Source organism: Pelodiscus sinensis, unplaced genomic scaffold (genome assembly GCF_049634645.1).
Source record: "Pelodiscus sinensis isolate JC-2024 unplaced genomic scaffold, ASM4963464v1 ctg50, whole genome shotgun sequence".
NCBI lineage: Eukaryota > Metazoa > Chordata > Testudines > Trionychidae > Pelodiscus > Pelodiscus sinensis.
Window position 1 is genome coordinate 139,138 of NW_027465948.1, and position 22,981 is coordinate 162,118.

Here is a 22,981-nt window from a genome sequence, read left to right on the forward strand (position 1 = left end):
AGAACAAGAGTCCTCAGGCTAGAGGGCAGGGATGTTCCAGGAGCAAGGCTATGTGTGGCCTGGACATCGGCCCTGCCTCACAGAGGCCCTGAGGTGCCCAGGGGACCATGCTTCTTGCTCCCCCCCATCCTCATCCCACAGACAGGCAGGGCAAGGGAAGTGGTCGGCCACAGTGGGATGCCATGGGCAGGAGAGGGGCCTGGAGCAGTCTGCTCTTCCATGGGGGCTGCACGCACACCTGCCAGCGCTGTCCGTGGAAGTGGGTGGTGCCTCAAGTGTGCAGGCATTCCCGTGTGTCGTGTGCGGCACTCCTAAGTCTGTGTGCAGCCACGTGTGTGCCCTTGTCCCCAGCCTGCTTCCAGCAGTGGTTAGTGGTGGGAGGGCATCTCCCACAGGGGTCAGATGTGTGTGTGGCCTCCCCAGAGCCCGTGAACAGGACCCTGGGGACAGGGCCGGATGGAGGCATGGGTGAGCCGGGCAGCTGCCCAAGGCGCCAGCCGATGAGGGGCGCCTAATGGCAGCTGTAAGGGGTGCATGGCATCCCTTACAGCTGCCATCAGGAGCCACGTGCCCGGATCCCGCAGCGCCGGACCCGGGGCGCTGGCCAACAGCACCCTTCCACCCATGGCTGCGGGGCCCTGCACGGCCCAGCGTGCGTGCCAGCAGCGCTGGCCGGACCAGGCTGGGCAGCGCATGTGCTGTGCACCCTGGGGGCGGCCCCGGGCTGCGCGCCAGTGGCCGTGACCAGCTCGCGCATGCGCCGAGCGCCCTGGGGGGCAGGCCCACGCATGCACCCTGCAGGGCCTGGGGGTGGCGCCGCATGCCTGGGCCCAGGGTGCCAAAGGGCTCGGGCTGGCCCTGCCTGGAGGTGCTTTGGGGCTGCCTCCTGGGGCTGCATGTTGCAGACTGGCACTGCATGTAGTTCCACGTGCACGGAGTGTAGCACAATATCCAGGCCAAGATGACCAAGCGACGATTGCATCCCATCCCCTCTGCGCCCGCCTTCCCTGCCCTGTGTGTGTGAAAAACAGAGCACTCACCTGATGATTCCTCCCCGTCCTCAGAGAATGCGTGTAAGACATCCAGGCCCTGGGGTACGGGCTTGAGGGTGAGGGTGACTGTGCTGGCTGTCTCCTCCTCCTCCTCCAGCTCGTCGTCGGATTCTTCCTCCTCCTGGCCTGGGAGCCCTGGGTTGGCAAAGATGAGCATCTCCAGCCCCAAGTCCACCACCAGGGGGGAGGAAGGGGCTGAACCACCCCCCAGGATGTGGTGGAGCTCAGCGTAGTAGGGCTAGGAGTGGGGTCCTGCCCCAGAGAGAGAGCTGTGCTCCCTTGCCCACGCATAGCCCTGGCAGAGCTCCTTCACTTTGCTCCATACTTGTATGAGGTTCTGGAAGTGGTGGCCTCTTGTGGCCCGAGCCTCGGCCATCCGACCATATATGTCGGCGTTGTGCCACTGGGAGCCGAGATCCTGCAGGGTCTCCTGCTCACCCCACACCTACAGGAAGGCCAGGATCTCTGCCCCGGACCACTATGGCACAAACCTCTTCGGGCCTCTGGCTGAATCCTGGGAGCCCTGGTCATGCTCCCTGTGAGGGCCAGAGAGGTCTCAGGAGGCTTGTGGCTGGGCCATGGGTCCCAATTAGTGTGGCAGTCACAGCCACGCAGTGAGGTGCAGCTCTCTGGGCCAGCCCCCTGCCACAAGTGTTGTCCCAGGTGCCTGCAGCTTTAAGAGCTGGCCGGAGACAGGGACTATAGAGTTCTGATTAGTTTGGACGGAGTGGCCACCAGGGCACCTGTGCTATTTCCTGGAGGCCTCTTCTTTCAAAAGAACTCCCTCTTCTGCTCTTTCAGACAAAGACGTCTTCCTCGTGAAAGAACCCCTTGGTTCTTTCAACTTTTTGTCAAAAGAATGCAATAGCAGTATGGACGCAAGTATTTTTTTCTGGACTAACGGCAGTTATTCTGGAAAAACACTGCAGTGTAGACATACCCTAAGAGCCGAAATACCTCTGAGGTTCTGGGCATAAGGCCCTTAGACTTGGTGTCTGCCCTTTAGGTCTGAATAGGGTTTCCTGCCCCGCAGGTATACTAAGAAAGACATGACACTCCCTCACTCCCGCCTAATTCTCCACTTGTGTCATTTTCTCCTGTTTTTTGTCTTGTTGCTGAAACTTTCCATTTTCTCTTTTTTTTAAAAAAAATATTGTTTTGAGTTTCCCCTGCCACTCTTTTGTGCTACTGTTCTGTCACCTGACGTGGCTACCATTGCATTGAGTCAGCTTAGGGTTATCATCTTTCCTGACCAGAGGGATGGGACACCATTACTGTAAATGGCGTCCAGTCCATCCAGTTGGGAAAAATGGTAAGCCTAATTGTCAGCTCTTCCTAGTCTTGCCTGTGTACAAGAGATGCTTCATTAAATGATGCAACACAGGAGGCAGTTTGTATTGGCCCATGAGAGACACGGTTATATAGGCCTCTCCGAGCTGTCCAGGCCCCACAGTGGATGCCTCAACCATCAGATGGATGGGACCCATGGTGCCCAGGTAATTATCTGGGAAAATCTAGCACAGGGCAGTCAGAGGGGGTCATGCCCCCAAGCACACACCATAGTGGTGGGACCTGGAACAACCAACAGCCTACTGTGCTCCACCATCTCCCAGCTGGGTTGCTCTACTTCACTATGGTGGTGGCCGGGAAGCAGAGTGTCCTGGCCCTAGTCTCAGTACCCAGTGGGGTGAAGCAGGAGTGGGATTTGGGGGAAGGGATAGAGAGGGCTTGGGGCTCTCAAGTTTTCCAATAAGGGCTGCTGCTAATGCAGCAGCAGCCAGAGCCCAAGACCCTATAAATTGCTGCTGGAGCACCACGCACTTTGGGTAGCTCGGAGGGAGGAAGTGCTACACCCCTTATGCGCGAAGCCATGTCCCTTCACCTCACCCGGGGTCCACAAAGGACATCATATGCAGAGACACAACTGGTTTTAATGAAGGAATAAGCCATGAACAGGAATTAATGACAATATTGGACTGCTCTCTGTAACAGAGCAGCATTCACCTCTCTTGAGTACCCCTTCTGGCTAAGCACATGTGCCTGCACTCTCTTGTCTGACTTCGGTGACACAGTCTCTGGCCGAGTCTCACTCATTGTGTGTGCTCATCAAAACCCCTTCCAGGGTACACATCTAATCGGAGCCTATCTTGGTTAGCTCTCTTATGTCCTTTCAAGTTTGTTCCCCACTCAAAGAGAGTGGTGTCCCCAGAGCTACCCCACCAAAATACAGCATTTTTGCCCTTACCTCAGGGCTTTATTTCAAAGTCCCATCACAGTCCAGCACTCGCCAATAGCTCTTCACAAGAGCTGTGTCCAGACTCAGGGGTTTTTTCGAAAAAAGTAGCCTTTTTTCGAAAGAACTTCCCCTGCGTCCAGACTCAAGCCGCGTTCTTTCGAAAGTAAATCGAAAGAATGCGGCTTTTCTTTCGACGGCGGTACACCTAATTCTACGAGGAAGAACGCCTTTTTCGAGGGAGATCCGTCGAAAGTAAGTGAGTGTGGACGGGGGGAGCCCTTTTTTTCGAAAGTATTGGCCTCCAGGAAGAAGCCCTGGTGGACAATCTGGGCCATGGGTTGCATGTCTGTGGTTCCTGGCTGCAGCCATTCCTTAAAGGGACAGGCACCTCACAGTCACTTGTTGCAGAGAAGGAGCCAGAGCACACGGCTACTTTGCTGCAGCATGTCCCAGCCCCAAGAGCGTCCTGGCCCTTCCAGAGAGCCTTCTGGGGACCCAGCCAAGGGCTCCAAACGCCGGGCACCATCCTGGTCTGGCGCAGAGATCAAGAGCCTGCTGGAGCTCTGGGGAGAGGAGGAGGCCTTACAGGCCCTCAAAAGCCGGCGGCGAAACGCAGATATTTATGGCCGCATGGCTGAAGCCCTGGCCCAGAAGGGCCACTACCCCCGCACCCAGGACCAGGTGCGGTCCAAAGTAAAAGAGCTGCGCCAGGGGTACGTCAAAGCCAGGGAGGAGAGCTCCCGTTCTGGGGCAGGCCCCCACTACTGCCCCTACTACCCCGAGCTGAACCAGATCCTGGGTGGCAGTGGAGAAGCACGTACACCACGGCGGTTCGTACAGTCTGGATTGGCAGACCCCATGGTGGACGCTCCCGAGCAGGACCCAGAGCAGTCTGGAGACGGGGACATGGTCCCAGAGGAGGAGGACAGTGAGGAGACGGCGACCCTCACCCTGGAGCCAGTCACCCAGACCCCAGAGGCCTCCCAGGCATCATCTGGCGCAGGAGAGGAAGCAGCAGGTGAGTGCAGTGAGGTTGTGTCACACCCGGGGGGGGGGGGGGAGGTAGGTGGGTGGGTGCACAGTGGGTGATGCACAAGGGAAACCTGTCATGCTCATGCTGATGCGCAGGTCACACACACACAGTGTAACCTTCAGAATGTCTGATTCCCCTGTCTCAAGGGAGAGGGCATGCCCTTTTGGACAGCTGTTGCACACATGACTGATTGTGATAGAAATGTAGCCGTGTTACTCTGATCTGAGGAAGTGGGTCTGGCCCAGGAAAGCTCATCCCCTAATAAACCATCCTGTTAGTATTTTAAGTGCTACAGAGTCCAGTTTTTAGGACTGATTGTGTGTTCTTCTTTTCCTCCACAGCCAGACCAGCCGTGGAAGAGGGCCGCAGCACCCCAGCCCCACCTCCATCTCCATCTCGGGGACATGGGAGCCGCAGACACAGGCGTGTCTATGCGAACATCCTCAGGCAGCACGTGGAGGCCGTGCAGGAGCTGAACTCCATCCTCAGAGAGAGGGCGGAGGCAGAGGATCGCTGGCGTGACCGGCTCATGGACGAGCTGGTCCTGCAGCGCACGTCCCTGTGTGCCACTCTCAGGGAGGTCTGCGGCTTGCCTGCTCCTGTGCCTGGTCCTGCTCCTCCAGCACCCCATGACCCCACCCCACCAAACCCCCCTTCCACAACAGCATCCCTTTCCCTCCTTGGACCTCCCTCTCCCCCAGCCCCCCCAGTTCCCCAGCCCCTCTCTCCCCCTGGCCCTCCTCTCCCCCAGGCTTCCACGTCCTAAGAGCACCCCAGCCAGCCAACCGACAGGTGCACCACCCGATCCCGTAGCCGTGGAGCACCCCAAACACGAGGCCCAGGCAGGAGAGGGAAATCTGGCAAGCACCATGCAACCTGATCCCCTTCCCCCCTCCAGGTTTCCAGTCCCCTTCCCCCCTCCAGGTTTCCAGTCCCCTTCCCCCCTCCATGTTTCAAGCACCCCCATCACCCCAGATAAAGCACAAACAAAGGGTTCAACAAAATGTTTCTTTATTGTAAATAGTGTTTTCAACAACAAAAATGAAAAAAAAATGTGTTATGTTTGCTACATTTATACTATTGTTTGAGAATATGTACAAACATTAAACATAACATTTTATTTTGCAACACACCCTGGTGTTACTGATGTGTCCAAACAGGGTCAGGAGATGGGTTGTGGAGGGAAGCTTCTATTGGGCCAGGGCCCAGTCCCCAGGCAGAAGCCCCTAAGTAGAGTCAGTGGCCTCCACTGGAGAATTGCTCCCGGAGGGCCTCCCGGATGCCAACAGCAGACCGGTGAGCCTGGCGGATGGCAGCTGTCCGGGGCTGGGCAAAGTGCCTCTCCTGGCCATCAGCACCTCTACCCCACCCTGGTAGGAAGGCATCCCCTTTCCTCTCCACCAGGTTATGGAGAACGCAACACGCGGCCACCACCTCAGGGATGTTGCTCTCCCCCATGTCGAGGCGTGTGAGCAAGCACCGGAATCTGCCTTTTAAACGTCCGAACGCACATTCCACCTGGTTGCGAACCCGGTTAAGGTGAGCATTAAACTGCTCCTTGCTCGCATCCAGGTGGCCGGTGTAGGGCTTCATCAGCCACGGCATCAGGGGATAGGCGGCATCAGGCACTATGCACACCGGCATGTGCACATCCCCAACCGCAAACTCACGATGTGGGAAAAATGTTCCTTCCTGAAGCCTCCGGTAGAGGTCCGAGTTCCTGAAGATGCGGGCATCGTGTGCCCGCCCTGACCACCCAACACAAATGTCCGAAAACTGGCCACGATGGTCGACCAGGGCCTGGAGGACCATAGAAAAGTAGCCCTTTCTGTTGATGAATTGGGCTGCTCGATGGGGCGGTGCACGGATTGCAATGTGTGTCCCATCGAGCGCTCCTCCGCAATTCGGGAAGCCGAGGGCAGCAAAGCCGGCCATGACGCTGTCCAGATCTGGTAGACAGATGAGCCTGTTGAGCAGCTCTGAATTGATGGCCCTCACCACCTGCAGAACGAGACAGACAACAAAATGTTAGAAGGGGTGCCTTATCTCTTAGGAGGAGAACCCACCGCCCACCTTCCCTCTCAAACACCCCGGGAATCCCCTCCTCAGAACCCCCCCCCCAACAATTCAGGGTGAGTGGAGGAGCTCCCTCCCACTCCCACTCCACTTGGCCCTTCCTGACAGTCTCCCTTCCCCCCACCCCAAACTGTGACTGTCCCCAGACAATGACTTACCTCCATCAGGATGGATCCTACGGTAGACCTGCCCACGCCAAATTGGTGTCCCACGGAGCGGTAGCTGTCGGGGGTTGCCAGCTTCCAGAGGGCAATGGCGATCCTCTTTTCCAGGGGGATGGCGGGCCGCAGGTGGGTGTCTTGCCGTTGCAGAGCAGGGGCGAGCCAGGTACACAGCTCCTGGGAAGTGGTCTTTCGCATCCGGAAGTTGCATAGCCAGTCTCGGTCATCCCAGATCTCCATCACGAGCCGGTCCCACCAGTCAGAGCTGGTGTCAAACCTCCAAACACGCCTGTCCACGAAAAAGTTTGGAGGCAAGGGCAGTGCGGCTGCTTGACGGAGGAGCCCCTCGTACCTCTGGTCTGGGTCCAGCTCGGGAAGTAGCCCTGGCAGAAGCAGTTCCGGGTGGCTTTCAATTTCGAAAGAGCGTCCAGCAGTCTGAATTCTCTTTTTCGAAAAAGCGGATCGATTTTTCGATCCGCGTATTGTAGTCTAGACGCGCTCTTTCGAAAGAGGCTCTTTCGAAAGAAGCCTGCAGTCTAGACATAGCCAAGGAGCTGTCTGCAGTGCTGCCACTCTCTCAGGGAGCCTGTCTCCTGGTTCTGCATACCTTGTGGCCTCCAGAGACACTGACTGATACTGGTCTTTCCGCTGCTTTTATAGGACTTTCCTGGCCCTGATTGGTTGCTTCTCCCACAGCCACTCCAGTCTGTCTGGAGGACTTTTCTATTGTGTCTCTAGGGTATGGTCAGACCATAGGGCCTCCAGGAGGGGATCCCAAGGCCAGGTCAATTGCATCACGTTCCCTTTGTCTGTAAAAATGTTTATGGACGAAAAGAATCATAGAATCGTAGAATACTAGGACTGGAAGGGACCGCGAGAGGTCATCGAATCCAGGCCCCTACCCTCATGGAAAGACCAAATACTGTCTAGACCATCCCTGATAGCCATTCATTTAACCTACTCTTAAATATCTCCAGAGATGGGGATTCCACAACCTCCCTGGGCAATTTCTTCCAGGCTGTGTCTAGACTGCATCCTTTTTCTGTAAAAGGGATGCAAATTAGACACATCGCAATTGCAAATGAAGCGAGGATTTAAATACCCCCGCTTCATTTGCATAAACATGGCTGCCGCTTTTTTCTGGCTCGGAGCTTTGCCGGAAAAAGCGCCAGTCTAGACAGGGATCTTTCGGAAAATAAAGCCTTTTCCGAAAGATCCCTTATTCCTTTTTTTAAGAGGTATAAGGGATCTTATGGAAAAGGCTTTATTTTCCGAAAGATCCGCGTCTAGACTGGCGCTTTTTTCCGGCAAAGCTCCGAGCCGGAAAAAAGCAGCAGCCATGTTTATGCAAATGAAGCAGGGGGGATTTAAATCCCCACCTCATTTGCAATTGCGATGTGTTTAATTTGCATCCCTTTTACGGAAAAAGGATGCATTCTAGACACAGCCCTAGTGTTTGACTACCCTGATAGTTAGGAACTTTTTCCTAATGTCCAACCTAAATCTCCCTTGCTGCAGTTTAAGCCCATTGCTTCTTGTTCTATCCTCAGAGGCCAAGATGAACAAGTTTTCTCCCTCCTCCTTATGACACCCTTTTAGATACCTGAAAACAGCTATCATGTTCCCCCTCAGTCTTCTCTTTTCTAAACTAAACAAACCCAATTCTTTCAGCTTTCCTTCATAGGTCATGTTCTCTAGACCTTTAATCATTCTTGTTGCTCTTCTCTGGACCCTCTCCAGTTTCTCCACATCTTTCTTGAAATGTGGTGCCCAGAACTGGACACAATACTCCAACTGAGGCCTAACCAGCGCAGAGTAGAGTGGAAGAATGACTTCTCATGTCTTGCTGACAACAAGCAGTATAAGAACCTCTATAGAGTAGTGAAGGAAAAAAGAGCCTCTTCCCAGGATTATCCCTGTCCCTGTCCCTACAGATAGAATCATAGAATCATGCGGAGTATAATTTGATGTATTTCTACAACAGGGAATATAAATAACAAACCCACACCACTAGGTGGAGGCAGATATTTTGAGGAGTTTGTGAGAAAACTTTCAAAAAAGAGAAGTAATATTGGAATTCTGCTTTAAGTCATTTGGCTCACATCTCAGCAGAGTGATCTGTACAATGCTGGATCTTTAATTTTTTTCCATGAAAGAACCTGGTTAAAATCTTTTAAATAAATCAGGTTATTTCCACTCTCCTATTTGTCTGTGCTCTAATAGGGATAGAAAAAATATAATTATTTGCTAATAATGGCTTATATTTGAATCAGAGAGTTAGTAAAATTATTTAAAAAGGAAAATCTCTCTAGAAATGCATATTGTTGTTGCATCAAATTCTGCCATCCTTGCTCAGATCCTCCCAGGTATTGAGATTCCTGGCTCCCATTGGTTTCAATGGAAATTAGTCTAAATACCTTTGAAGATCTGGGCCTCATACCCTACTCTGACAAAACTTAGGTTGAATTAGAGTCAGTCAAACACTGAGCGGGATTAAGGTGTGCATCTTACTGCACATTGTACAAAAGCTTCTTGCTATCAGTCTATTTTTTGCAGTACAGCTGCTCCCCGAGTTGCAAATGGTCGAGTTACGACCGTTCGCACTTACGACCAAAGCTCCCATGGAGCAGTCGTAAAGGCGGTCCCCGTGTTACGAATGTGACCCGCGCTTACAAACAGCGTGGTCACGTGTAACTCAATGGGGTCCAAGTTACAAACTGATCGAGTTACAGCCAAGTGTTTGGTCTGTAAGTCGGAGAGAGGCTGTAATGTTTTTTCTGTATTCACCAGTTTTGTTTTCTTGCCTCCTTGGACATGTTGGACTTTGTACATAATGGTGAATAAATGGTATATTTATCATCCTCTCTGACTGTAATGTGTTTTGAGTGATGGCAAATTGTCAAGCCATATTCAGTACAGGCTGATCAATTGATACCTATTAGTGAGATAAGCATGTGAATTGTAAGCCCAGGACTTGCTAAGGGCAGGATCCCACTACTACTTGCTGCAGGACAGTGTGCGTTGCTGCAGAACTCTTAGTTGTGTATGTGCACATGACTTGTTTTTGTAAAAATCTGGCCCTGGGGCAAATAAACTAACATTCAACCAACGATTCAGCTTTTTATCTTGTAAAATACAACCAACTGATAAGTAAAATACAACCAAGTAATAAGTAAAGTTTCCTTTTGAGGATATACTATTGCACCAAGATCGGAATGAAGGTTATATGCTAACTTATGAGTTCCCTGACGTCTGCACGGTGTTTGTGATGACTTTGCTACACACATTGGTGTCCTTAATCTGTTCTGTGGTCCTGGGGTTATTTGTCACATGCACAAACATTATTCCTATTGCTGATCCACCCATAGTGGACTGATATTGGATGCCTTGCTCTCATGTGAACAGATACAACGAACAAGCATTGTTACAGTTACCTGTACATGATGCTGTGTTTTTGAAAGGCCTGAACTTATGGAGCAGGCGTAGACAGTGAGGGATGCATAAAACTAGCAGAGACAGGAAGTCTCTCTGTGATGACCATGCCCTTAGCTTCTTGTGGAAGTGACCTCCTGTGCATGTATTAAATATGGAGTACTCTTGAACTGTACTGCTGTACACTTTCTATCTAGCGCAGTTGTATAAGACCCCAGTTTGCACAATGGTATGGAACTGGGGCTTAGCCACAACAGACCCTGAATCAGGGAGAAAGTTTCCTAAATATGTAGTATTATTACACTAGTTTCATGTTGGTACCTGGTCAAAGTAGGCTTATCTTCTTGCTTAATTATCTTCTCTGTTGTGCTGTGAATAAATATTACTTAATGACAGTTAAGGACCATCTTATTCTGAGTTTGTACAGGTCGTAAGGCAATGAGATTCTGGCCTATGACTGGGACTATGAGGCAGTACCGCAATACAAATAATCACATGCTGATCTACAGAAATATTTTTCTGCCTTGGACATCCCCACTAGCTTGAGAGATCCAGATGTATCAGTTAGTGAAAATGGAAGCATGTGAACTTGACAGCTTCAGTTTCAGTCCCCTTGTTTCCTGCACTGAGTGTTTTTTCTGCTTTTTACACTAAATGGTAAGCATGTCCACATAATAGTGTGATGAAGATGGATGGATGGGAGGTTTTGACTTCCTTAGTCATGGCATACTGTTGCAGGAAGGAGGTTTGCTGGGAAGAGATGGGGTCGATCTGACCACAAAAGGGAAGGACATCTTAATGCAGTGACTCACCAATCTTATTAGAAGGGCTTTAAACTAAGTTGAGTAGGGGCAGGTGACAAAAGGCAACTAGGTTCAAAAGGTATCTTTAATAGAGGACTAGTTCTTTGGGGAGAATCAGATATGGAAAATTAGAGTAGAATTACAGGAGCAACAAGAGGGAAATCCCTGGGGGGAATTTGATCAATCCCTTAGATCAGTGTTTCTCAAAGTGATCCGTGAAACCACTTTGAGAAAGTTGCTAACTGGCCGCGCCGGTGTGTTTATTTATGTTGGAAATAAGCCAGGACACTCTGGATGCAGGTGAAAACAAGCAGAGGATTTATTATACATCAGCTGATGGAGTGACACGCAGGGGTTACCCTGGTGAACACTGGTTAATTAACACAATACAATAGATTATATAGTCAGCAGGAGGACGGAGGAAAAATGATTTGATAGGTCTAGCAGCAAGACGAAATGAGCACATAAGCCAATAGAACTACTCAAGATTACATAATATCTCCGCCCATTGCAAAGTAACAGCTCGTTAATTAATATACAGGTGGTTATTGTTCAAATGCCAAAACATGTCAGCAAAACAGTAATAACATTTTAGTCTCCATAGATGATGATGTTGCTATAGGAGGCGGGTATGGCCTTGAGTTGGTGCAGCACTTGGTTCTCAGGCTTATTATCTAGGAGTGAAGCAAGACAGTTTAAGCAAATTTTATGAATGTTATCTCAAGCAAAATGTGTTACGTTACCAACTGAGACCCAGTTCGAGTGTTTTAGAACGTGGTTGCTATGGTGCCCAGGGTCTTTTACTGTCTGCAGTTCTTATCCTGACTGTGGTGTTCCCAGGCCTTAATCCTAGAATGGAGTTATGCTGTTTAGAGGCCTACTAGCACATTTAGGGCTGCCTCAGTTTACCCTACAATTTACCAGCACTGAGGTCACGGAGCCTTGCAGGTCCCTTTGGCTCTGGTTAGCCAGTCACAGCAAAAGGAGCTGTGGCTGCTGCTTCCCATGGCTCCCTTTGGCTGCAAACAGCAAATCGGATCCAATGGGAGCCACGAGGCTTTGTGGCTGCGGCACCAGTAAATAAACACACCAGTGTAGCCAGTTAGCAGTTTTCTCAAAGTGGTTTCATGGACCATTTTGAGTGTCACTGCTTTAGACGTCTACTCACAAATTCAAGGAATAACAGGAATAAGCAGTCAGAATTGGGAGTACTAATAGACAAGTCATAACTGAGCTTAAGTGGCATCTCAGATACTTGATGGGATAAATCTCATAACTGCAGTATTGGCATAGAGGGGTACATCTTGTTCAGGAAGAGCATGTAGGAATAAAAGGGAGGTGGTGTTGTATTGTACACTTGTTCTGAGTTCCAGAAAGAGGCACGAGGCAGACCAGCTGAAAGTCTCTGGGTAAAGACGAAGTGGGGAAAACACATCCAAACCAGGAGGAGGAGGGAGATGAGGCATTTCTAGAACAAATAAAACAAATATCCAGACCCTTATAGTAATGAGGGACTTTACCTACCTAGACATCAGTGGGAAAAGTAATATGATAAAACACAAAATATCCAATAAGTTCTTGGAATGTCATGGGGACAATGCTTTGTTTCAGAAACTGAAGGAAGTAACCCAGGGCATAGGCATTTAAGAATTGATTCTGACCAACAGGGAGGAGATGGTTGTGAACCTGTAGGTAGAGGCCTATTTGGGAGAAAGTGATTATGAATAAGGCTGTGAATCATTCATGGAGGTCACAGAAATCATGAAACAAAAAACAGGACTATGTAGCACTTTAAAGACTAACAAGATGGTTTATTAGGTGATGAGCTTCCGTGGGCCAGACCCACTTCCTCAGATCAAATAGTGGAAGAAAATTGACACAACCATATATACCAAAGGATACCATCAAAAAAATGAACACATATGAAAAGGACAAATCAAATTTCATGTGTTCATTTTTTTGATTGTATCCTTTGGTATATACGGTTGTGCCAATTTTCTTCCACTATTTGATCTGAGGAAGTGGGTCTGGCCCACGAAAGCTCATCACCTAATAAACCATCTTGTTAGTCTTTAAAGTTCTACATAGTCCTGTTTTTTTTTTTTCAGCTACACGAGACTAACACGGCTACATTTCTATCACAGAAATCATGGATTCTGTGACTTTCTGGGACCTTTGTGACTTCCACAGTAGTTGGCGTGGTACATCTCAGGGCATCCCTGGGGCCAGATGCTGTGCTGGAGCATTGGTTGGAGAGCAGTCAGGGTACCCTGGGCAGTTCACCCACCTGGAGTGGAAGTAGTAGTGGCACCCTAGCCTGCTCTCAGAGCGGTGGAGTCTGCTGGAGTGCTGCCTTTCCCCAGCACCTAAAATTTATTTAGGGCAATTTTTAGTAAAAGTCATAGACAGGTGACAGGTCATCTTAACCATAGTTCTCTCCAGCAAAGTGACAGAGTCCCTGTGTGCCTACCTGGTCATCAACAGTTTATGGAATTTGCTTAGGTCACAAGGATGTCACAATAGTGCTTGTGTAAGTTTAACTGGAAGTTCTGGTTGACAGACTGAGAGGCCATCTATCTCTCAGTACTGGAGCTAGTTGGAGAAAGGATTGAGAGAAGGTGTTGAGGAAAGACTAAACCATGAATACATTTGTGAGTGAACAGGAGGTAATTGATAGAGGTAAGGGTCACTATTGTATTTTTTATATCCAACCTGTAGCCACACATACACATTCAAGAGCATGGGTGCATAGAAACGTGTAATATTCTCCATTTATATGACCAGATCATTAGCTGCTGTAAATCCAGTGAGCCTCTACTGACTTCCCTTTTAATTGACTTGAGTTGAAGGACTGGCCTACAGCCTCTGAACCTGGAAACTTTCCTGACAACCTGTGTCACTATTGGATGTTATGGGGAAGGTCTTCTTTCCTTTCTCCAGTTGTTTTATGTTGTTAATATGGGTCCTTATTTTATGACTTCTGCATCCTTGGAGCCAAAATCTAGTGGTGCAAAGCATCAGAGATGGGAGAAATTAGAAGAGAAAACACAGAAGGACTTCTCTTCTAGCTGACTGTGTCTAGACTACAAAGTTCTATCACTTTTCTTTTGAAAGAGGCTTTTTTTCTGACAGTTGGCCCGTCTACACTGGGCCAAATGTCAGAAAAAAAGCCTCTTTCAGAACATCCCTTCTTCCTCGTAGAACGAGGTTTACTGAGATGCTGAAAAAACATGTCTGCTTTTCCAATATTTTTTTGGAAAAGCAGACGCATTCCTTGGACGTGGCAGAGCTTTTCTGGGATATCTCTGGTATCCTGGAAAAACTCTGCAGTCTAGATGTACCTGCTGTCTACTTAAGATATTAAGTGGATAGCTAGCATATTAAATGGAGGATAACAAAGCGTTTCTTAGCAACACTAGTGCTCTTAATCCTTCACCATTACTATTGCAACTGTATGGGCAATGTAAGTTACAGTTCTGATTCCATCTGCATCTGGGTGTTGGAATCGAAGGGTAAGGATGGGTAATCGCCTAATCTTGAGCAATCTTTCATGGGAAGGGTAAATTCTGATCAATTCCTCCTCCATGCCTTGGAATGCTGTTACAATGGAGACAGATAAATATGGCATTTCAGATTTCTTGTTAAATATTAAGTCTCTAGGAGAATTTCTGCTGAGAGACACATGGGAGATAAAATCCTGATTTTATTAATACATCAACTATTTCACAGTTTCATAGAGTTTAAGGCTGGTAGGTCATTCGATCATGTACTTTAATCTTCTGTATGTCACAAACCATTACGTTTCACCTAGCAACCCTATGCTGAAACCAAAACTTGTCTTGGACTAAAAATTGTCACTCTTGAAGGGTATGTCAACACAGCAGTGTTAATTTGGAATAACTGATGTTATTGCAAAATAACATAGTCCGCATCTACACAGCAAGCCATTATTTCAACATAATGTCAAATAATGTCAAGCTGGAGGACTTCTTTCTCCGACTCCTATAACCCGCATTTTATGGGGAGTAAGGGAAGTAGGAGGAAGAGTGCTCTTTCCCCGACTTCCTGCTGTGTAGACAGCGCCAAAAGCCGAAATAAACTATTTCAACTTAAGCTGCACAATTGAGAGCTCAAGTTGTGTAGCTTATTTCTGCTTTAGCCCTGCTGTGTAGATGTGCCCAAGGCCTAGGAGACCAAGATGCTGTGTGCTGCAGACAGAGGATAGGAGAAACTGAAATGCTACCAATGCCTGAGGCCTTTGCAATGGTAGAGAAATGATTAGGTCAGAAATGCCCTGATGATCCTGGTGGTTGATCAGTGCCCCATACTCCCGAAGAAGACAAATTCCCAACCTCCCAAACAATAATCCCTGCTAGTCTGACCCAGGGAAAATTCCTCCCCACCCTCAAATCTGGAGATCAATTGCATCCTGACCAATGTTCTCTCCAATTCTACATGTAGAATACATTTTATGTGCATTGAGGCATGTACGGATGTGTACAACCATTAGAAACACATGTCTGCCACCCAAGTGCTCAGTTTACGGGTAACACTGATCCTGACTATGTGAGCAAGACTTACCAAGACTTAATCTCTGAGGCTTCACATAAAGGTATGGGGCAATCACCCTACCCATGGAAAACACCTAGCTAGATAATTTCATGGAGGTTAGGTCCATAAAAGGCTATTAGCCAGGGGATAAAATGGTGTCCTTGGCCTATGTTTGTCAGAGGCTGGAGAGGGATGGCAGGAGATAAATCGCTTGATAATTGTCTTCTGTCCACCCTCTCTGGGGCACCTGGTGCTGGCCACTGTCGGCAGACAGAATACTGGGCTAGATGGACCTTTGGTCTGACCCAGTACGGCCGTTCTTATGTTCTTATGTTGTGCATTGGGGGAAAATCTTTTAGGGTCTCTAGAGGCAACTGGACAAATACCTATTCCATGTGTCTTCTCTGCAAGTATTTAAATTACCATAAAATAAAACTGAAGCCTTTTTTCAAAACAGAGTGCATAAAGTTTGACTTCTAAATTCATACAGTGGGGTCTTTAAAAAGTGGCTTGATTTTCAAGAGATACTGAACCCCTAGAAGTTCTTTGCACCATCCATAGGTAATTCTGGGTGCTCAGCACTTTTGGAAATGACACCCTGACTAAGCAAAACACTTCAGCATGTGTTTAACTTTAGATTTATTTGTTGGCATTGAGTTAGGCATGTGATTAATTTGTTGAATCAGGATGTAGGCGTGTTAATATGGATTGAGGAGTTTTAGTTTAGGCACCCAGTTTTAAAAATCTTGGCTCTAAATTATTCTGTGTGCTATCAAAATGCCTAAATTAATAGTAAAGGTGGAAAAGATTATTTTATGTGGGGATCTTATTTAAAAGGAGCAGCTTTTCCTTATTATAATCCGTCCCCCCACAATAGCTCTGCAAACAGACATGGTCACCATGAGGGAAGAAAAGGATTTGCATGATTCCCAGGTCCACTTATCACCATGTCTGGTCTCCTACAGAGTCTTTACTAGATAGTGAATTAAAGACACAAGCCCTGAATCCCAACATCAATGATAACCAGCAGAATCCTTTCCTTTAATTTCAGCTGTTTACAGCGAGGTTGTTTTCCTCCTGGACCATATGGACGATCAAGATAAGGCCTCTATTGCCCTTCAGATTGTCAAGATAGCTGAGACCAAACTGGCTGTCGTTGTGACTGTTCTGCTAGAAAAACTTCAGCAGGATGAGGTAGGGCAGTTTCATCAAATCACATCTGTTTTCCATGTTTCCACTCCAAATTCTGTTTGACTTCATGGAAGTAATTCAATACAGAACTTGGCTCAGCCCACCTTCAGTGTAAGCAGTATTTACCCTTCTGTCTTCATGCAAAACTCATCATGCAAAATTCTGTTACAGATCAGGATGATATAATAAAGAGACACTCAGAGGAGCACTGTCCTTTTGTACACACTGGAGTACATGGGCTGTAGATTATAAAAGTGCACTGTAGGGGTATCTATAATCTCTTATAGCAGTATTTTGTCCTCCTTTAGCATCTTCATCCAAAAACCTCAAAGCACTTACCTACTTACGCATGAATTAGGTTTTACAGCACCTTTGGGAGAGTGATAAACATCCCCATTTACTGATGGGCTGTGTCATGGGGAATTAAATAACTTGCTCAACACCACATAGTGAGTTAGTAGAAGAATGGGGAATAAAACCCATGTGAACTGACTCTCTGCTCTAAACCCAAGACAACACTTCTTAATTATAATGACATATGATTGGGATATAGCTCTGAAGGGTTCTTAAATAATCCAAACCCCTTTTTCTTTTATTAATACTCGCATCCAGCAAAGTCCATTTCTCTATTAAGGGTCAACACAGAAGGCATTTTAGTTTCAAGTACCAGGAAGCCAAGACAAGCAGTTCATTTCTGGCTCGCTTGAATAGTGTGGGGCGCTTGTATTCATAAGTTATCAATTATGATTTTCAATTAAAAATCCTCCTTACATTTAAAAATGAATGGAAAGAGGCAGAGCCTCTCCCCACTAGAGCAGTAATAATAGCAGTTTGCAGCAGCATCCTTTAAAAGCACAACCACTGGAATGTGTAGCCAACCATTGGCTTTGAACATTCCAAAGTGCTTTATGACCTTAGCAGGCAGTTCACACCTTCAGCTGCCTGAATTCAGAGTTATAGACTCACAGGAGACAGATGTGAAAGGCTTGTTGGATCATCCAATTTCCCAGCAGTGCCTTTTTCATTTTTTGGGGCCAAACCAATTTTAAAAGCTCCTAGTGACTGGGTTTCCACCACTTTCCAATGAAGACGATGTAATAACCTGATAGATGTCTTATAGCTGGGGCATTTTTCCTGATGTTAAAGTCTAAATTTTAGGTCTCTGATACTGCCCCCTGCTGTGCAATGTACGTGCTGCAGGGTAAGAAACACTGACTCCTAAGCATCCTCACTCCACAGTGCATGCTATGCAGCAAGGAGGTGGTGGCTGGCTGGAGTAGGCAGTCACGGTTGTGCTGACTCTGTGGAGGAGAGCTGACCTGATCTGAGCCCAGGGGAGTCCAGTTGTTTTCCCACTGTGATGTGATACGATTCATTTTAGATCCAAGAGAAACCAGGACACTCCAGGGATACTTAACCACTTTCTTATTTATTGCAAGCTTTAAGCAGTTATGACAGTTGTTTAAGTTTTACAAGCCTTAAAAACAATTACTACACAATTTAAACCTTAAATGCCATACATTCTAAAGCAAGAATATAGTGCAAAGCAATGCAAAAGCAATTAATAAAAGAGCTACTATAATACAATAATAAAGACTAGTTCACTTACACTTCACCCGTATGCTACCTACAGTAGCAGGCAGGAGGTCAGGGTTCCTTTTCTTCCCATGCATTGGAACACCATGCACTGGATCACCGGTGTGAAGGGCCTATTTACTTCTAGTTACATCGAGCAGTACCTGTGGGTCAATCCTGCTCATTCCCTCCCACGGATTGTTCTTACTAAGCCCATTTTATAGCAAAGCGAGACTTGGTTGTTCTAATAATATTTACCAATTGATTACGTATTGTGTAGGATATGGAACATGCCCAATACCCTATCTGGAGTACATCCTGTCACTCAGGATGTTGCTGCTATGTGCATAGTTGACAGTTGTATGGCTGCATCTGTAATTTGTGGTTATCAGAAACAGAAGTACCTGTACAAGATTGCTTGCCATGTGTTCTTGACATAGTCTCACGTACCATGCTTCATCTGCATTGTTATGCAAAACATTCCTTCCTCTCACAGCTTCTCCCATGACCTTGCCTGCATGCTTATGTGCACCAGACTTGAGACAGGCCTGGGTTTTGCTTGTTAGAGATCCGCACGTGTTAAAGGGAGACGTGGCCATTTATTGTCAAGGCAGGCTCCCCTACACCCACCCAACCTCACCCTGATGCATGAGGTCAGATCCCATAGAGGTTGCAGGTCTCTATTTAAAAGTCAGTTCTGCTGGCCTCCCTGCACTTTTTAAAATTTTCTCCTGAATTACTTCCAAGCTGTTGATCTTTTCTGGGGAATGTGGTGCCAAAAAAGTGAAATAAGCCAGAAGCAGTCACACCTCAGATGAACAATGAGAAACTGTTGTCTTCCTGCTTTATGACAAGATTCCTGTATGTAACAAACCCAACCCAGATGGCTGACTTTTTTTTTCACTGTCACTCCAGGTCACTTGTTGTTTCCCACTTTTCTCCCTCTCATTATGTCAGTTATATTGACCCCCTCTCTAGGTGCGCTAGTTTGCAGTTCTCTGAAATCAGTCTTGCTCTGCTCAGGTTTCTAATTTCTCTGTGCCCCTCTTTATTATTTCTCTGTCACAACTCATACCTTCAACTCCTCCATATTTAGTATCATCTGTGAATTTGAACTTTGATGGACCCCATAAAAGAGACCTTCAAGTGTGCTACTGTCAATGTAGAGGTAACTCCTGAGCTAATTTTCCCTAAAAGCTGCAGAAGATTTACTGCAGGAGTTGGGTATTTTATAATTGTATTTACAAATTCTGTCTGGATTGGATAAAAAAAGGCATGATGCTAATAATAACAATAACAACAATAACAATAATAATAATAATAATAACAACAATAATAATAATAAACGAAATTAGATAAGGGGGCAGTGCAGGGCCCTTATTCTGATTAAAAATTTGTAAATTGCTCAGCTTCTTCTGAAATACTGCTAGCTGGGGTGATTGTGGAGGGCATAGCAAGTTTTATACAAATGAAGACTAGGGGTTACTTGAGTGAGTATGCAGGCTGTGGAATCAGTATGGTCTAGTGGAGAGGACTCCAGATAGTGAATCAGAAGACCTGAATTATTTTCCTGGCTATTGATCTGCTCTTTTAGCCTGGGCTAGTTGTTTCATGTTTAGATTGTAAACTCTTTTGGGCAGAAGCTTATTAGCGTAAGTGTTACTATATTGCGTTACTATATTAGCTTATAGCATTACTATATTGTCATCAAGGAAACATTTCCCCCAATTGTTCTTTTATGTTTTGTCCCCAGAAAAACAGAGTAGACATTTACTGTATCCTGGAGAAAGTATTACAGCAGGATGCCCAGGTCCTAAAGAGAAGGCTACTGAGCAAAATAATAACACTTGCCTCAAAGCACATGAGAGAGACTCAGGTAAGTTAGATTAACGGAAGTGTTGGAGCATAAGCTTTTGTGGTCAAAGACCCACTTCACTGCTTTTGCAGATTCAGACTAACACGGCTACCCCTCTGATACTCAGGTAAGTTAGTTTTCCCTATATGCTAATGACAGGAATGAAAGCTTAAACTAATTAAAACATTGTTTGTAAACTATATACTGAAACTCCAGGATTAATGACTGCTAGGGGCCCACAGATCCCCACACCGTCCTCCAGAAATCCCAGGTCCTAAGCAGCATGTGACTAGTTTCATCTTGTTCAAGTTACACGTGTGCTTAAGTGCTTTGTAAGGTCAGGATATTGTGACATATATCAGATGCAGAGAGGCCTACCGTTTCTTAACAAGCAAGTATTTTGTGAAGTCTACTAGGGATTTCATTATTGATACTGATTTTGTGTGGAAGGTGCTCTGATACTATGGTGTTAAGCAGCAGGATGAAACCTTTAAACAGAATCTGAGCTGTTTCCAAAAGAAGCAGTATTTGGATTTAGGGTATAGTTTATTCAGGAAAATTCTCTGAATATCTTGAAGCTGCCCACCTCCTCTGAAGGAAAAATATCATGTCACTATGATAGCCAATCATCCACCACAAATAGCTAATAGCGAATAGTCTAAGCAGCTTGCAAACAACTGAAAGGCTGACAAGTGTTTAGCCAAACGATTCAATGATTATTTATGACTCATGATTCTGTTCTCAGAAAGTTGGGTGGAAAACAGAAATAAGAACTTGATTCATTTGAGCAGCATTGGCTGGTGTAGTTGGCTTTAATCACTTCAGTCTCTCTCTTTTTGTATTTTTTAAGGAAGCAACAAATGAACTAAAAGTGGCAGCGAGCAACACATTAGTGGCTCTGGCACGCTGCTATTTCAGTGAGGTGATGTATGAGCTTCAATGTCATCTGAATCCACTGAAGCTGTCTGACGTGTTCACTTTGATTACGCTGGGCAACCTATCATCAGCCTATCGTAGGTCAACTTCCATCTTTTGTTTCAAAGTTATTGTCTTCCATTTAAGGACAGAGGTTCACGCTCTGTACAGCTACACAGAGTGCTATTTGGGGGGCATGAGATGAACTGCTGTGGCTGGTTCCAGTTGCTAGACCATGAGCTATCCACACCAAGGTGCAAGCTCTTATGCCCCATTTGAAGTTCTTAAAGGACAGGATTGAGGAAAATCAGGTCTAGTGGAGCTCTTCTCCATTCCATTTCTCATCCCTCCCCAGTGCTCTCTCTCCTACTCTGGGAGAGGATTGGGCATCTGGCACAGCTGCACATTGGTGGAGAATGCTCCTCCTCAGGGTAAATCCCCCACTGATTTTTTACTTCTGCCTTATCATTTGTGTACGCAGCACAAAATGACCTAGGAGCCCATAGCATCCGACCCAGCGGTGTTTCTAAATGCGATAGTAAGAAGGCAGATAACAGTCAATTGTCTCTCTTCCTTTTCTTCTGGTCCTTCTTTTCAGCACTCAAGTGCATTCCTTTTGTGGGAATGACCCTGTACGGCATGAGCTCCATGCGGATGTTAGACGACGAGAGCAGGCTGAGGCAAGCATTTTGTGGTGGTAAGTGCCAGCACTTATTGCAGATGTCCAAAATGGATATTTAGGGGCCTTGGTACAGAGTTAAGTGACTGATCGTTTACAAACAGGCTCTGAACTGGATTGTACCAGGGGCTGAGTCCTCATGCTCCTGTGGCACTCAGTGGAGTTGAGAGTGCTCCTTACTTTGCTGGAGGTGCTGAGCATTTGTAAGTTCAGGCCCTTTATGACTTGTGGCTATTTTAAAAATAAACAAAAGCTGATGCTGCCCATGTGCCAGGAAACTCCTGGGGGAGAATGTGCAGGCAACAGACTGAATTACATTTAAAAATTTCCCGTTTTCCACCCCTCCACCCATTCCTCCTCTTTAGTTGCTTAATTATCATCTCCTTTCACCCTCTTTCTCTGTCCTCTGGTCTTCTCCACTTCTCTCTTCCTTTGCTTTTTAGTTGATGCTCAAGTAAGGCCACGTCTACACTATGCAGAAGATCAATGCTGCTGCAGTTGATCACCAGGGTCCAAATTAGCAGGTCTAGTGAAGACCCACTAATTCGAACTGAGTGGGTGCTCCCGTTGGCACCGGTAGTCCTGCTTCTCATGAGGAATAACACTCCTGTCAACCTTCCACTGTGTGGACAGTCTGAAAACACGATTTAAGATACGTCAACTCCAGCTACATAATTAACATAGCTGGAGTTGCGTACCTTAAGTCAACTTTCCCCTTTAGTGTAGATCAGGCCTAAGGGATTAATCCTGCACCTTTGAGATCAATGGGAATTTTGCCATCAGCTTCATAGAACATAGGATTGAGCCTTAATTTTCCTTTCAAGGGCAGCGGGTGCATCTAATTTTAGGGCATTAAAATGCTGTCAAATCTCAGTATAGCTAATAGGAGTTAGGGGCACTGAACATCTTTCAGACAAACTGTAACCCAACAGGAAATCATACAGTTTTAGGGCTAAATAAGCAATAACTGCAGAGGACATGAATCATTCAGAAAACAGCTGGTCAAAATATTTTGTTTTTGTATTACATTTTTCATATTTTTTTCCAAGTTGATGGAATATTAAACTGAAAAAATGTCAATGACAGTTTTAATCAGGATGTGTTCAGTGTTTTTGTGCAGCTAAAAAGGTGGCTGAAATTTGTTGATTTTTGAAACATGTGAATGATCTTTGTAATTTGAAATTTTGAAAAAAACAAGAGTAAACACTTTTAATTTAATTTCAACTACCTTTACAATCAGCTCTAATTAAGAGGTAACAAGGGAGAAAAAATATGTTTTCAAATGATGGGAATTAAAAAGAGATGGAGAGAGACAAAAGAGAAGAAAGCCTTTTGAGAAACAAGAAACGGAAAGGAGGGAAGAGAAATCATTCAAAACTGTTATTGGATTTCATCAGCTGTTCCTGAATTGGGCATGGAATT